Source organism: Ursus maritimus, unplaced genomic scaffold (assembly GCF_017311325.1).
Source record: "Ursus maritimus isolate PB19 unplaced genomic scaffold, ASM1731132v1 scaffold_36, whole genome shotgun sequence".
NCBI classification, from domain to species: Eukaryota; Metazoa; Chordata; class Mammalia; order Carnivora; family Ursidae; genus Ursus; species Ursus maritimus.
Genome location: NW_024426230.1, coordinates 15256516 through 15271511, shown reverse-complemented (window position 1 = coordinate 15271511; position 14996 = coordinate 15256516). Strand labels below are relative to the sequence as shown.

The window sequence follows — 14996 nt, the reverse complement described above, 5'->3', positions numbered from 1 at the left end:
AAATGCAAGAAAACAGGCAACCAAAATATTTGTATGATTTTAAACAAGTCAATATAAATCTATTGCCCAGCCCTCCAAAATTTCTCTCACCTGGGTTTTGACACTTCTACTTCCTCTCACACAAGAGAGCAATGCCTTTCAACCCATGGTTGGTGATAATGCTTTAAGTGTATATAAACTTGAGAATGACAACACATTATAGTCTCAACAAATATACAAGTAAATAAAACCAAATCTTTTCCTGAAAGCATTTTTTGACTGAGGAAAAGAGCAAGCAAGTTCTGGGCACATAAAGAAAAAAAAAAACAGGAAGGGAATCCATGCAATGGAGCAAGGAGTCCAGAAAAAGCAAGCTTGATGCATCAAACAAGCTTCACTTATTTCAAGATTTTCCTAGAGTTGCAGCGAGTGGCTGCCTTCTATTGCATGATCCAGCCTCTGATCACGGTAGTGTGACCAGCTGCAACCCAAACCAAACTTAATGCTACTTTGGTGGAAAGAAGATTTAAGTTGTGGGTATAAGTGTTACTAGAACCCATTTCTTTAAAAAAAAGAGCCTCCTCATTGTATATACTAATTAAAATGAGTAAATAGAATATTCAAGTATCAGGAAATATCACATGCAGAGCTGTTCTAAAAAAACATGACATACAAAGGACATGACAACAACTTAACACAAGGACTAAAGTAGGTCCACCAATGATAAGGAGGCACATTTGATTTCAGTATAAGAAAAAATTTTCTAAAAATTGGGGCGGTCCAAAACAAAGAAGGCTGCCCTCTGACGTGATGAACTCCTTGCTACTCAAATGTTCAGTTAAGGGGGCACCTGGGTGGCACAGCGGTTAAGCGTCTGCCTTCGGCCCAGGGCGTGATCCCGGCGTTACGGAATCGAGCCCCACGTCAGGCTCCTCCACTAGGAGCCTGCTTCTTCCTCTTCCACTCCCCCTGCTTGTGTTCCCTCTCTCGCTGGCTGTCTCTATCTCTGTCAAATCAAATAAATAAATAAAATCTTAAAAAAAAAAAATGTTCAGTTAAGGGTAATATGAAAAGGATGCCTGATTAAGAGCTGTGGAAGGAGCTTGTACCAACAACTGAACTAAATGTAATGCTAAACACCTCTATTTTCTGAGGCCACTAAGAGAGTTTATAAGACATTGGTATAATAACCTAGAAAACACAGGGTTTTTTGGAAAATGATTATAAAAATGAAAAAAAGTAAATGTTACCAATAAATCTAGAGGCCAGAAAAGACATGAACAAAGGCAAGACATGACTGGCAGTGGTAAGGAAAAGCAGGTAAACAGGCCACATGGGAATAAGATAATTAGGTAGGATTAAGAAAAATTAGGATGGGAAAACTGATGCAACTTGACCAGGGCTGAGTGCAAGTGGAATAAAGACTTAGGGATATGCAAATTAGGAGAATGAGAAATCAGCCCAAAATAAAGTCCCAAAATAGGGGCAGGGTTTAATATGTATTTCATGGGTGAAAAGAAAGAGTTCTACAGTCGAATATGTTTGAAAATACTGAGTTGAACACCATTAAACAGATTTCCATAGAGCCTTAGCCGTTCATCACAATTTTAAGTCTCCAAGAGAAGAAAACCACAGGCAGTGTCCCCATTAAATCAGTTTTTTACAGAAATACTAAGGAACTATTACTTCTAAGAATATACAATAAAAAATACTGAACTTCGTATTAAGAAATACTGGGCTTAGTATCGGACGGTGAGTGAAAGTTTGGACTTAGAACACGGGCTTGTACTCAAAGCCTAGTCATAATGAACCCAGCTAATTCACAGACTAGAAACAAGAGTCTCAAGCCAATTTGGGGAGGATAGACGATAAAGCTAATCTCAAAATTTTTCCTAATGTTTTAAGCCTTGTTTTAGCACATGACTTGTATAGTGAATTATTTTGCCATGTAGTAAAAGCCCTACACTGTACCAGATTCTGTATTCTAAATTGCTGGCCATGAAAATAGGATTTGGATAGTTATTTCATAAGTAAAATAAGGAACGTGAGTTGGGAATACTTCAGAGGGCCCAGTTTCACTGCTTAAAGAAAATAATCATCCTAGCTACCATGTTATCAAATATGACCAAGTGCCAGATAATTTAATCCTCACCACAATTCCCACTTTAAAGGGGAGGAAATTAGAGATGAGACAAAATAAATAATGCTTCCAAGATCTCCTTGCTAGTAAGCCGTAGAGCCAGGACTGAAGGTCTGCCTAACACCAGAGCCTATACTCTTAAATGGTGGACGGTGCTGCTATTCAGTGATTCAAGGAGCATGTAGGACTAGCAATTCACGGTAGACGAGAGAAAAACAATTTTACATATAGACTTGTTAAAATATATATATATATATATATATATATATATATATATATACTTTATACGACTGGATCCTGCTTAAAATGCCTGCCTCTTCCCATTATACTCAAAACCCATGACATGTATTATAAGGCTCTAGATTACAAGGACCTAAGTGATCTAGTCCCTGCCTACGTCACCAATTTTATCACTTGCCGCTCTCTCTCACTCATAATGCTCCAGTTCACAATAGTTCTATATCACGCTATGCTCCTCCTTGCCTTGGGGCCTTTGCACTCGCTGTTCTCAGTGCCTGGAACAGTTTCTACCCCACACTCCTTCACATCTTCTCCCTCCAGTCTTAGCTTAAATGTCACTTGTTCAGAGTCCATCTTTTCCCACTGCATCTGTAATAGCTAACCCTCTGTCTCCTCTCCTCCCTTACCATATACCCCCACTACTATCACAGCACTATATTGCTTTGATTACATTAACCACAAACTACAGTCTTTATTTACTTGTTTATTTTCCTCCTGCTTCACCAAACTGTAATCTCCCTGAGGGCAGGAGGTCTGTCTTGTTTACCCAGACTAGTTGAAGGTTTAGTTCCTAGTGACTACTCAATAAATATCGTTTGGGTAAAATGAATGCCCAGTAGGTATTATGCATTGAAGTCTGAAGAACAGAAGAGAAATCTGGGATTATTTATATAATTGGGAGTAATGGGCTTAAAGATGGTATGTGAAGTATGTGATGGTATGTGGATGGGTTCATCCATGGAGAATATACATAGTCATAAGAGGAAAGAGACTAAGCTAAAACTTGACATGTTAACTATTATCCAACATGGTCCACAATGATTCTTACTTCCTAGTTATCTAGCCTTTGGGTGTTCCCTTCCAAAATGAATAGGACTGACCTGTGTGACTAATAATATATCATACAAGTGGTAGAGTTTGAGTTGCAAGTCTAGGTCATAAAACACACTGCTCCTCCTTGCTCTCTCAGAGAGTCAAATGCCATGTCATTAGGATGCTGAAGCAGCCCTATGGAGAAATCAGCATGGCAACGAAATGATATCTCCTAATAGTCAGCACCAACTTGCAGCACCTGAGTGAAACAGTGGAAGCAAACCCTCCAGCTGCAGTCAAACTTCCAGATGACTGAAGCACTGGCTGACATCTTGTCCACAACCTCATGAGAGACCAGCAGTATGAGCAGGGGGGAGGGACAGAGAGAGAGGAAGAAGCAGGCACCCCACCGAGCAGGGAGCCCGACGTGGGGCTCTATCCGGGGACCCTGAGATCATGATCTGAGCCAAAGGCAGATGCTTAACTGTCACCCAGGGGCCCCAACAACAATATATTCTTAATTAACATTTGCCCAATAAGGGATTACTACAGACTCCTCCTATGAATTTTATAAAATGCCATGCCATAGTTCATTTCTTCAGGAATTATCTTGGAATAAATTTTTCATCACACATATCTTGGCTCATATTCTTAAATCAAAAACCAGACAAGCAGATGGACAAAAGAAGTACAATAATAACCTTTGGATGTACAGCATTTAAGACTATAGAAATTGTTGTGGAATTAGGAAAAGTATCTTACACAACAACGTGACCAAAATTTTACCTTTCAAAAACTGCTTAGCCTGGGTTGCTTCTCAGGAAAAAAGGAATGTCTGGGTGTCTGTTAAGTGTCAGGCCCTTAACTATAAGCTTTAAGATATGTGATCTCTTCTTTAAAAAACCCCATGAGGTAAATATTATTGGCCCCATTTTCACTTGCCCATCAGAGCTTCCTCATCTTAGCTCTGGGTCCTTTTTAGTTTGTGGTTTTAAATTTAGGTTGAATAACTGTCATGAATCGGAGAACATCAGGTACAGATCAAGTAAACTACTTTCAACCCTTCTTAGGAATTAAACAGTCTCTACAAAGTGAAGAATATTCTGATGATGAAGGCTGGAGTCCTTCTGGGGGGCAATAAACATTTGGATTTTCAAATGGAGCAGCTTAAGTTATAGAATCACAAGCCATATTATATTAGACCTGAAGGAGCTGAGAGAACATTTATCTAAGCCTCTCATATTACAGACGAGGAAACGGGATTCATTAGTACAGAATACTCTGTCAAATGGCCCAGAGTGAATCAGAAGCTCAAGCAGAACTAGAAATAGCAAAGCTGCCACTGAAGTTACAACAGCTTGGCACTTAGTAGATGCTCAGTAAATTAAATAAGGCCGTAATGCATCATCCTAGAACAATTACAGTTCCACCAATATCTAGTGAAAACTGGGACTTCCCCCATAAATCTGGAATGTTCACTTTCTTCCTTTGTAAGCCAACAGCATCAAAGGTTGAGATTTGAAGTAGCACCTAGCTTTTGCTGCACTGAAGAGAAGGGACCTGGGAATGTTGCCATTTTCTGAAAGCAGGTAAAAAATCACCTCAAAATGTAGTGGCTTAAAAACACAAATAATCATTTATTTTGTTTACAAATTTGTAATTTGGGCAGGGATCAACAGAAATAGCTAATCTGTGGACTAGAGGATCCACTTTCAGGATGGTCCACTCATGGTGGGCAAGCTGAAGCTGGCTATAATCTAGAAGTACAGCTAGCACCTGCACCGGCTGCTCCAGCTTCCTCACGGCATGGCGGCTGGCTTCCAAGAGCAAGCATCCCAAGAGACGGGAAGTGGAAGCTGCCATTTCTTAAAGCCTGGGCCAAAGACCAACACCAAGGGATTTTCACTACATTCTATTGGCCAAGCAATCACAGAGCCCTGACTCTGAGTAAGACGGTAATGATGTCACCTCTAAATGAAGGCGTATCAGAAAACTGGTTGGCCACATTTTAAAGCCATTAAAGAAGATATCTTTTCACTATAAATGTAAATATGATTCCATTTTGCTGACATGACAAAGAATCGAGCATTACTGGAGATGAGTCATAAATATCAAAGTTATAAACTATTCAAAGGTATTAATCCCTTCACAATATACTAATCACTCCAGGCAGTCAACGGACCTACTAGTAATGCTCAATCTTTGCCTCCATTTACTATTCCATATAAAGAGGATAATAATAAGCTCTCATGGGAAATAGAGAGGCTTATTTATAGCTAGAAAGGCAGTGTACTTATAATATGCCTTAATAAAATGCTTTTTTTTAAAGGATTTATTTATTTGACAGAGAGTGTGTGTACAGGCAGGAGCGTCAGAGAGAGTTTTATGTAGACTCCACACTGAGCATGGAGCCTGACGTGGGGCTCAATCTCATGACCCTGAGATCAGGACCCGGAGATCACAACCAGAGCCAGATGCTTAACTGACTGCGCCACCCCGGCGCCTAATAAGTTCTTGTTAAGAGTGAGTTATCTAGGGGCACCTGGGTGGCTCAGTCATTAATCATCTGCCTTTGGCTCAGGTCATGATCCCAGGGTCCTGGGATCAAGCCCCGCATCAGGCTCCCTGCTCAGTGGGAAACCTGCTTCTCCCCCTCACACTCCCTGTGCTGGTGTTCCCTCTCTCGCTGTGTCTCTCTGTCCAATAAATAAATAAAATCTTAAAAAAAAAAGAAAAAAAAGAATGAGTTATCTATATAATGTCCTACACAGGTGAAAGGTATAGTTATTATGTGCTTAAATACTTTTGCAACATGAAGCCTTTCCAGGTTCCTGGACAACTGTCCATGCCTGAATTGGAGAAGCCTCCAATTAATAAATTTTGCTGAACATGCAGTTAAATATCAAACCCTATTTTTGAAAATGACAGTTTTATGGGTTTTGAATTTTTACAAAAGAAGCAATACCTAATGGATACCATAGGATTTCAGAACTTCTTTGCAAATATCACAATATATGCTTAAGTCAATATATAATATACTCAGTCAGTTCTCCCAGTAAGAGTCCTATTCAGGAATTAAATTGTATTCACAGTCAGAGTTTTTCTAATAATATTTCGGAATAGCAGAACTGAATTGTCTTTCTTGCCATAACAAACAGGAAATTTTCAAGTTTAACTAAGGTGGTGTGGGTGAAGACCTTAAAACTGGTTCTTCTTGTGAGGAGTAGCTAGTTATTAGCACCTTATTTAGACCACAGGCACAGTAACCAATTGGAATTTTCCCCAGGGGTCCTAGGACTTAAATTAAATGACTTTCTACTAGGCAATTGAGACCACAGAAAGCAATAACTTCCTCAAGTTATGGAAAGATTGGTTAAATAAGATGAGATTTGTCCTAGCTAAAAATGGGACCTACAGCTGAGAGGTTGGTTTCTCAGGGACTGGGAAACAGAAAGCTCTATTATCCAGTTAAGTATTATTACTGCCAGAAAATAAAGTATATATAAAACAAGAGTCATACCCAGCCAGCCAGTGGGCTACCTTATTTGTATATGTGTATTTTATGCTCACACAGCGATTTTAAAGGCAATATTACCTAAATATGATCTCCTTCATTCATTTATGTTTGTTACACACACCTCCTTCAGAATTTTAAAAATTTGTGATCTAGAGAATTATCTGGATTAATATAAACTTATTTTCGAGGATTTATCAAAGAGTACATTTGGTGTAAACTTTTTTTGAGCCAGCTAAAAGATGATACCATATGCCCTAAATCAAAATCTGTATGAAGCAGAATCCAAGTGGGTGATGAATACAGTCACCAGAAGCATGGCCTCTACCACGCCATTAGACAACAGCCTCCACACTGGAACTCTCCTTAACATGCTAACACTTTCTCTGTTTCGTTTCTTGTCATCCTTTACTCACTATGGTTTAGGAGGTGTTGGTAAATGCTGAGAATGGCCCTGAAGTGGAAAACAAAAACTTAAAACCCAAAAATGACTGTTGACTCCAAATTATAAATACATACGCAAAAAAATTTGTTTAAGTTTGTGCAAGAGAAAAAAAGTGGGGAGGGGGCATTCTTAAAGCACAGAAAGCAGATAACCACTCTAATAATAAGACTGAGCCAAATGATCTCAGTTATCTAGAAAATTTCAAAAAAGTTGTCCTGGGCTTTGAACAGCCCTGCTATTTAATTATGTTTATCTGTTCAGTACGATTGGCCAAAATAGAAAGCCACACTCACGGTTTGAGTCACTGATGTTACATAAAACATTTCCCTTCATTTGCTAATGTCAAAATATTCTGTCGCTCATTAAAATATAAATTAAGAGCCAATTTTTAACCATATCCTCACCGAGATTTAGAGAATCACAGCAGTTGTGAAGGAATTTAGAAACATGCATTGACTGTAGATTTCTCCAAAATCCATCCACAAAACAGTGAAGGGTTCTCTTTTTAATAAATTCCCCTGAAAACCACATACTGTGCTCACTGAAGCAAGAAGTAAAAAGAAATGATTGAGCAATATTAAAGGTGGGAAGTCAGACCCTTTTCTCTATAGTATTTTAATGTTGAAATAAAAAGCACTGGGTAACCCTTGGCTCTTCCAGCTGGGACACCAGCGTGTAGCCCCTCTTTGTGCTGCCAGGGTAAAGAGTCACCGGAAAGCCCATTCTCTCTCCATATTAAGACAAATTTTAAAGGCAAAACCTCCAACTAGACTTCCCAATCTCATATTTTCTGATGATGTGATCTGCTGGTCTACTAAAGAGGTTAAAGAAGCAGATTTCGTTTCAGACTTGGACTGACATTACTACTGTCTCAATGCATTTCAGATTGGATGGGAGAGGGTTGTTTTCAACAAAATGTTATTTTGCTATCTAATGATCTCAAATATCTTAAAAGTCTAGGCTGGACTTTGAAATAAAGAATGGTGTTGCAAAATATTACAGATTCTCTATAATTGCTAGACTTACAGTAAGATTTCCACAAATCCCCCCTCACCAGGCATATCGAATGTTCTCACCTTTTCAGGATGAAGAGTATATAAGATGTTTACAAATAAGCACTTGACAATCACCCATTGTATGTATTAGCATAACCAGTATCCACAGTAAAGAGAATATTTTCTTACACATTGTGTTAAAAATTCTTCTTTTTTAATTTTTTTTTTAATTTTTTAAAGATTTTTATTTTATTTGACAGAGAGAGAGACAGGCAGCGAGAGAGGGAACACAAGCAGGGCGAGTGGGAGAGGAAGAAGCAGGCTCCCAGCGGAAGAGCCTGACGTGGGGCTCGATCCCAGGACTCTGGGATCACGCCCCGAGCCGAAGGCAGACGCTTAACGACTGAGCCACCCAGGTGCCCCCAAAATTCTTCTAATAAAAATAATATTTCCCCCACTCCTGTCTGCCTCCTTCTCCCTCCAGCACTACTACTAACAGGTCAAGAAAGAGGACCTATGGTTAAACTGCATTCCGGAAATTTTATATATTTTATATTTAGGGGATTTATCCAGCTTGTTAGCAATAGATATGTTTGAATACATGACAGATATATCTAGTATTAACATAATCTTTTTTTTTTCCTTGTCTACACTTTGTTTCTATATAAAACAAATTGTTTCTCCCAAGCATAGTTAAAAACTGTCACCCATGGAGGAGACTTCCACAAGATGGCAGGCTAGGAAGATCCTGAATTCAGTTCCTCCCACAGGCATACCAAATTACATTACATTTGGATCATTTCCCTCAGAAAAAAGAACTTAAAATTAGATGAACTGCCCTCCATAATAAGGGATTTAAACACACACACACACACACACACACACACACACACACACACACCAAGACAGGTAGAGAGGCAGAAACAGGATCTCGCCAAACCCCACCCCTGGCATGCTGACACAACAGGGAGGGATTTCATCAGTCTGGTGCTTCTCCTGGAGGAGGAAGGGGTTGGCGCCCCACATCAGGCACCCAACCCCAGGATATGCAAAAGGGAAAATAAGCTCCCCAAAACGCCTGGCTTAGAAAGACAATGGGGTAGACTTCCAAGTGACCCAACGTGCAGCAGGAAACTGAGATTCCCCTTTTAAAGGGCTCATGTACAGTCTCACTTGGCCAGAGACCCAGCTAAAGAAACACCACTTGAAAAGTGCCTAGACTATATGTGAAGGCAATTTATTCGCTAATCTAAAAACATCTGCCAAAGGAGCAAGGGACAGTTGAAACTCTCCCCAGAGACAGAGGCAATGGTGGATGGCATTTTCTTATTTCCCCCTACCCTGCTAGCACAGTTGGTAAGCTTACATACAACACCCTCCTGCCACCTTGCTAAGACTGTCAGGATGAGCAGTCGTAGCACTGTCCCAGTGTCTTGCTGAAGCCAGACACTGCAGGCAGTTACAGCACTCCCTCATTCCTTGTATGAGGTTGACAAGTAGGCATCCAGCCTAAAGCTGGCGCACACACACAAATACAAGGCACTGTCCTGCTGCATTCCTGAAACCACCATGAGTGCAGTCAAAACTATCCCACTGACTCTCTAAAACTAGTGAGTGTGCCCCCCCCCCAACACTGTCCAGCTGCCTTGCTAAAGCCAGCAGACATATACAATCCACACAGGGGATGCCCCTTGATCCCCTGTCCCTGGTGTCCAAGGAGGCTGGCNTTCCTGGGCTCCTCAGGAATTTAACAATCAGAAAAGCAGTACTTCACAGGCCACCACCACAAGGGACCGCACAGAAAGCAGACTGAAATATAACCTCAGTCTTTCTATGAAAAAGGCCTATTTACCTGGCCTGGAGCTTCAACCTGAAGGACAGGCTTCAGGTTTCCCACATATATAAAGGCTAAGGAGGTGTTCCAAGGAACATAAGCAAGGAGACCCCATCCTTGCACACTCCCTTGGCCTCACTACAAGATAACAAGATCTCACAGAAAGGAGTCTATATACTTGGGAGCCCTGAGTTTTGCAACTATAGCTCAGGAGACACCTCCAGACCTCCAGGTCCAGAGACCAACAAGGATTAGGATTATGGCCCCACAGGACTATATATATTTACATACTTTAAAAGCTGCTACCTGAGGGTCTAGCTTCTAACCAGCCTAAACTAAGATGCTAAATGAGATTCCTCCCCTTGGATCACTGACCGGTCTTGGCATACCCTCAACAACAGAAACAGATCAAGAATAAATCAAGAGGCATTTAGGAGGGTACATGTTGTGATGAGCACTGGGTGTTATACGCAACTAATGAATCATTGAACACTACACCAAAAACTAGATGTACTATGTGTTGGCTAATTGAACTAAAATAAAAAATAAAAATTTTAAAATTTTAAAAAGAATAAATCAGAAGGTTCAGACAATCAAAAAGATTTGATTGAGCGAGGGCAAGGTTGAATAAAAAGGATCATGGCCTACACAAGTCCACTCCTTCAAGAATGAGAGAAGTAGCTATTTTGCCTAATGCACAGAAACACACACACAAAAAGTATAGCAAAATGAGAAAACATGAAAATATGTTCCAAATGGAAGAATAAGACAAATTCTCAGAAGACCTTAATGATACAAATCAAAGGAGAAATAAAAAATACCAAGGGACAAATAAATATAGGACTATGACACACCAAAATCTATAGGAAAGCGATTCCAAGAGGGACATTCATAGCAATACAGTTCTACTTCAAGAAACAAGAGAAATTTCAAACAATTTAACTTTACACCTAATGGAAGCAGCAAAAGAAAAAATGAAGTACAAAATTAGTAGAAATAAGAAAATATTAAAGATCAGAGCAGAAATACACTAAAGACACCAATGAAAGAAACTGAAAAAGACACAAACAAATGGAAAGACATTCTGTGCTCATGGATTGTAAGTATTAGTATTGTTAGAATGTCCGTATATCCTAAGCAATCTACAGATCTAATGCAATCCCTATCAAAATTCCAGTGGTATTTTTCACAGAACTAGAAAAAATACTTATAAAATGTACATCAAACAACAAATGACCCTGACTAGCCAAAACAATGTGGAGAAAGAAGAAATATGGAGATACCACACTCCTTGATTTCAAACTATACTATAAAGCTATAGTAATTAAAACAGGGTGGTATTGGCATAAAAACAGACACATAAATCAATGGAACAGAATAGAGAACCCAGAAATAAACCCACACATATATGGTCAATTACTTCACAACAAAAGAGGCAAGAATACGCAGTGGGGAAAGGACAGTCTCTTCAATAAATGGTGTTGGGAAAACTGGACAGCCACTTGCAAAAAAAAATTAAAGTGGACCACTATCTTCCACCATATACAAAAATTAATTCAGAATGGATTAAAGACTTGAACATAAGACCTGAAGCCATGAAACTCTTAGAAGATACCTAGTTGGTAAGCTCCTTAACATCATTCTTAGCAAAGCTTTGTTGATCTGACTCCAAAGGCAAGGGAAACAAAAGCAAAAACAAACTGGACTATATCAAACTAAAAAGCTTCTGTACATACAACAACAACAAAAACAAAATCAACAAAACAAAAAAGCCACCTACTGAATGAGAAAAGATATTTGCAAATCATGTCTCTGCTAAGAGGTTAATATCGAGAATATATAAAGAACTCATATTTCAGTAACAAAAAAATCCAATTAAAAATGGGCAGAAGGGGTGACTCGGTGGTTCTGTTGGTTAAGTGTCTGACTGGATTCTGGCTCAGGTCACGACCTCAGGATTGTGAGACTGAGCCCCACAACAGGCTATGCACTCAGCCGGGAGTCTGTTTGAGATTGTTCTCTCCCTCTGCCCCTCCCTGCTAGCTCTCTCTCTCTCTCTCTCTCTCTCAAATAAATAAATAAATATTTTCTTTTTTAAATGGGCAGATCTGAATAGACATTTTTCCTGCCAAAGAAGATACAGAGATGGCCAACATACATATGAAAAAGATTTGCAACATCAAAACCACAATGAGATACCACCTCACACGAGTCAGAATGGCTAGTATAAAAAACACAAGAAACAACAAACGTTGGTGAGGATAGAAAAAATGGAACCTTCATGCACTATTGGTTGGAATATAAATTGGTGCAGCCACTATAGAAAACAGTAGGGAGGTTCCTCAAAATATTAAAAAATTATAGAAATACCATATGATCCAGCAATTCCACTACTGAGTATCTATCTATCCGAAGAAAACAAAAACACCAACTGGAAAAGATATATGCGCCCATGTATTCATTGCAGCATTATTTCAATAGCCAAGATATGCAAACAACCTGATTGTCCTTGATGGATGAAGGATAAAGAAGCTGTGAGATATAAATATATATATATATGTATATATATATATACATATATATATATATATATATATATCTCCATACATCTATCTATATAGATACACATACACACACACATACACACTATATCTATATACATACATATACATAGAGATACACACACACACACACAGTAGAATACTACTCAGCCATAAAAAAAAAAAAAGAATGGAATCTTGCCATTTGTGATCACACCAATTGACTTCAAGGGTAATTTGATAAGTGAAATAAGTCAGACAGAGAAAGACAAATACTGCATGATTTTACTCACATGTGGTATCTAAAAACCAAAACAAATAAAAACCCATACTCATAGAGACAGAGTACAGATGGGTGATTGCCAGAGAGGTGAGTGGGTTTTTTTTATTTATTTATTTTTTATTTATTTATTAGGAAGAAATTTGAAAAAGGAAAAAAGAAAGCTATCACCCATCATATGTTATATCGGTACCTGTGCACACTTTCTTCCAGGTATCCTTATACAAAGACTTTTCTAATCACAACACGAGTTATTTTTAAACTGTCTTATTCCTCAGGCAAAGAGAATGAGTCTTTAGAAATGTAATGCACATAATACCTACAAACAGTGGGAAGACACAATTTAAAATAAAAAAGAATCTTTTTTTTCAACACTTTCAGTGGAATTTTCAGAGTTCAAGAGCTGGAGCTGTCATTGAATAATAGAGAGGAGTCTGAGGGTATGTACAAGAAAAGTAAGATAAGATGGACAGTTTTATTCCTATGGACCTTAAATACAGTTCCAAGCAACTCTTAGAACTGTCTGCCTGGGTCAGACATGCTGCCATGGTCAGGATGCTCTAAAATCCTCACAGGCTTTCCTTTTCTTTCCTTCCTTTCAATCTGAGAATATTTTTCCTTTCATTTACTGTTATAGTATCTTCTGCTATTGAACTATTTCTTACAGCATGTTCTTTCTTTGTTCAACTGGATTCCTTTTAATATCTGAAAAAGTGGTAGCCTCATTTTATTTATTATACAAAGACAGACTGGGGATTCAGACTTCCTAAATTAGAGTTCCAGTTCCAAAACTGATTAATTGTATGACCTCAGGCAAGTCAACCAAACTCTCTGTACCTCAGTTTCCTGATAATGGGAATAATAAGAGAACATAACTCAGAGTGGTGCTGAAAAGATTCAATTTTAAAAGTTAGGCAAGCACTTAATAAGATACACTGCACTCAGTAAACACTCAATAAGTGTTTACAAATAATTAGAAATCGTTTTTTAAAAACTGGTAAGTTTTTTTTGACTGTTATTTTCTTAGTTATATTGCTCATACATCCTTTCTAAACTTATATCCTTTAGATTTCTGCCAAGTTTTCTTTAACTTTTATCATCATTCAGTTTACCTGCATTGCTTTAGTAACTTAATTACTTAAAGTTTTGTCACATACTTGTAGCTGCAGCTTGAAACTGTAGCTCTCATATTTGCAACAAGAAGAAAGCTGGACAAACAGAAAATTAATGACTTTTTCTGAACTCATCAGAGAACTAAAGTCACGGGACATCTGACCTGAAATCTGGAGAGATGTGGGGCGGCCATGTAAAAGTAACAGGCGTGTGGTAGACACAGGGGTCCTAGAAGCAACAAACCCTTCTGCTGAATTACTTTGTAGCAGTAAATGCTTCAAAAATAGTCTTGGTCCTTTTCTCCTGTGCAAGCTCTGTCTTCTCTTTTCCATGGCACTGGAAGAAAAGAAAGGAGAGAATAATTAAGGAGATGCTACATGAGGGCAACAGAACCACTGATAATAAAGTTTTGCTCCCTCCAGAGCCAAACTAACACTTAAACTCAGTCAACCTAGAGTTTGGAAGTTATTTTCATGGCAAAAGGGCAAATAGAAGAACCAAAGGCAAATATGCAAAGTAATCAAACAACTTTTACCCTCTCTTGCTTCATCCCATTCCTTAGGCATCAAGACCTCATGTGACACTACAGTAATCCAAACTGCCACCCCATCCACACCTGCTTTCTCAAAATGTACCTCTCCATCCTTCCCCTCCCTAACAGTAACTCCCAAAATCTCCCTTTCCCTGGCAGCTGCTGATCCAAACAAGGGAATAAGTATTTTCCATTTTTAAAACATATTCTTATAAATTATTGATAGAGTTAAGGCTCCACATTTAATGAAATATCTAATTCTCTATGACCAATTACGAAACTAGAGGTGTTCTTCTCCCAAGATTTTCCACCAAAAACGATATTAACAGATCAAGCTGCACTTAATATGATGAAGCAGAGCACTACTATTCCTGCATCATCACCACCAACATGCTCCATTTAACTTTTATTTGAAAAGCAGGGAAAATAAACAGTAAAAATTATCCACAATCTAATAATTTTATGATTATATAAGAAATAAAAGCATTCCCTATCTAATCCAATCCCTAAAATTAACTACTGTTAACACTTTGGAGTGTAGTCTTTCACCCTTTCCTACATTCATTCAAAT

The 14996-nt window shown here is 38.6% G+C and overlaps 1 long non-coding RNA gene across 2 annotated transcripts in view; it reads right to left on the bottom strand.

Annotated features, from left to right (window-relative positions):
• Window positions 1-14996, bottom strand: part of LOC103665770 — a 549718-nt gene that overhangs the window by 364396 nt on the left and 170326 nt on the right. For both annotated transcript variants that reach the window (XR_005832051.1, XR_005832052.1), the window contains exon 2: window positions 14057-14229. This is a non-coding gene — a long non-coding RNA (uncharacterized LOC103665770). The remainder of the gene's footprint in view (window positions 1-14056; window positions 14230-14996) is intronic.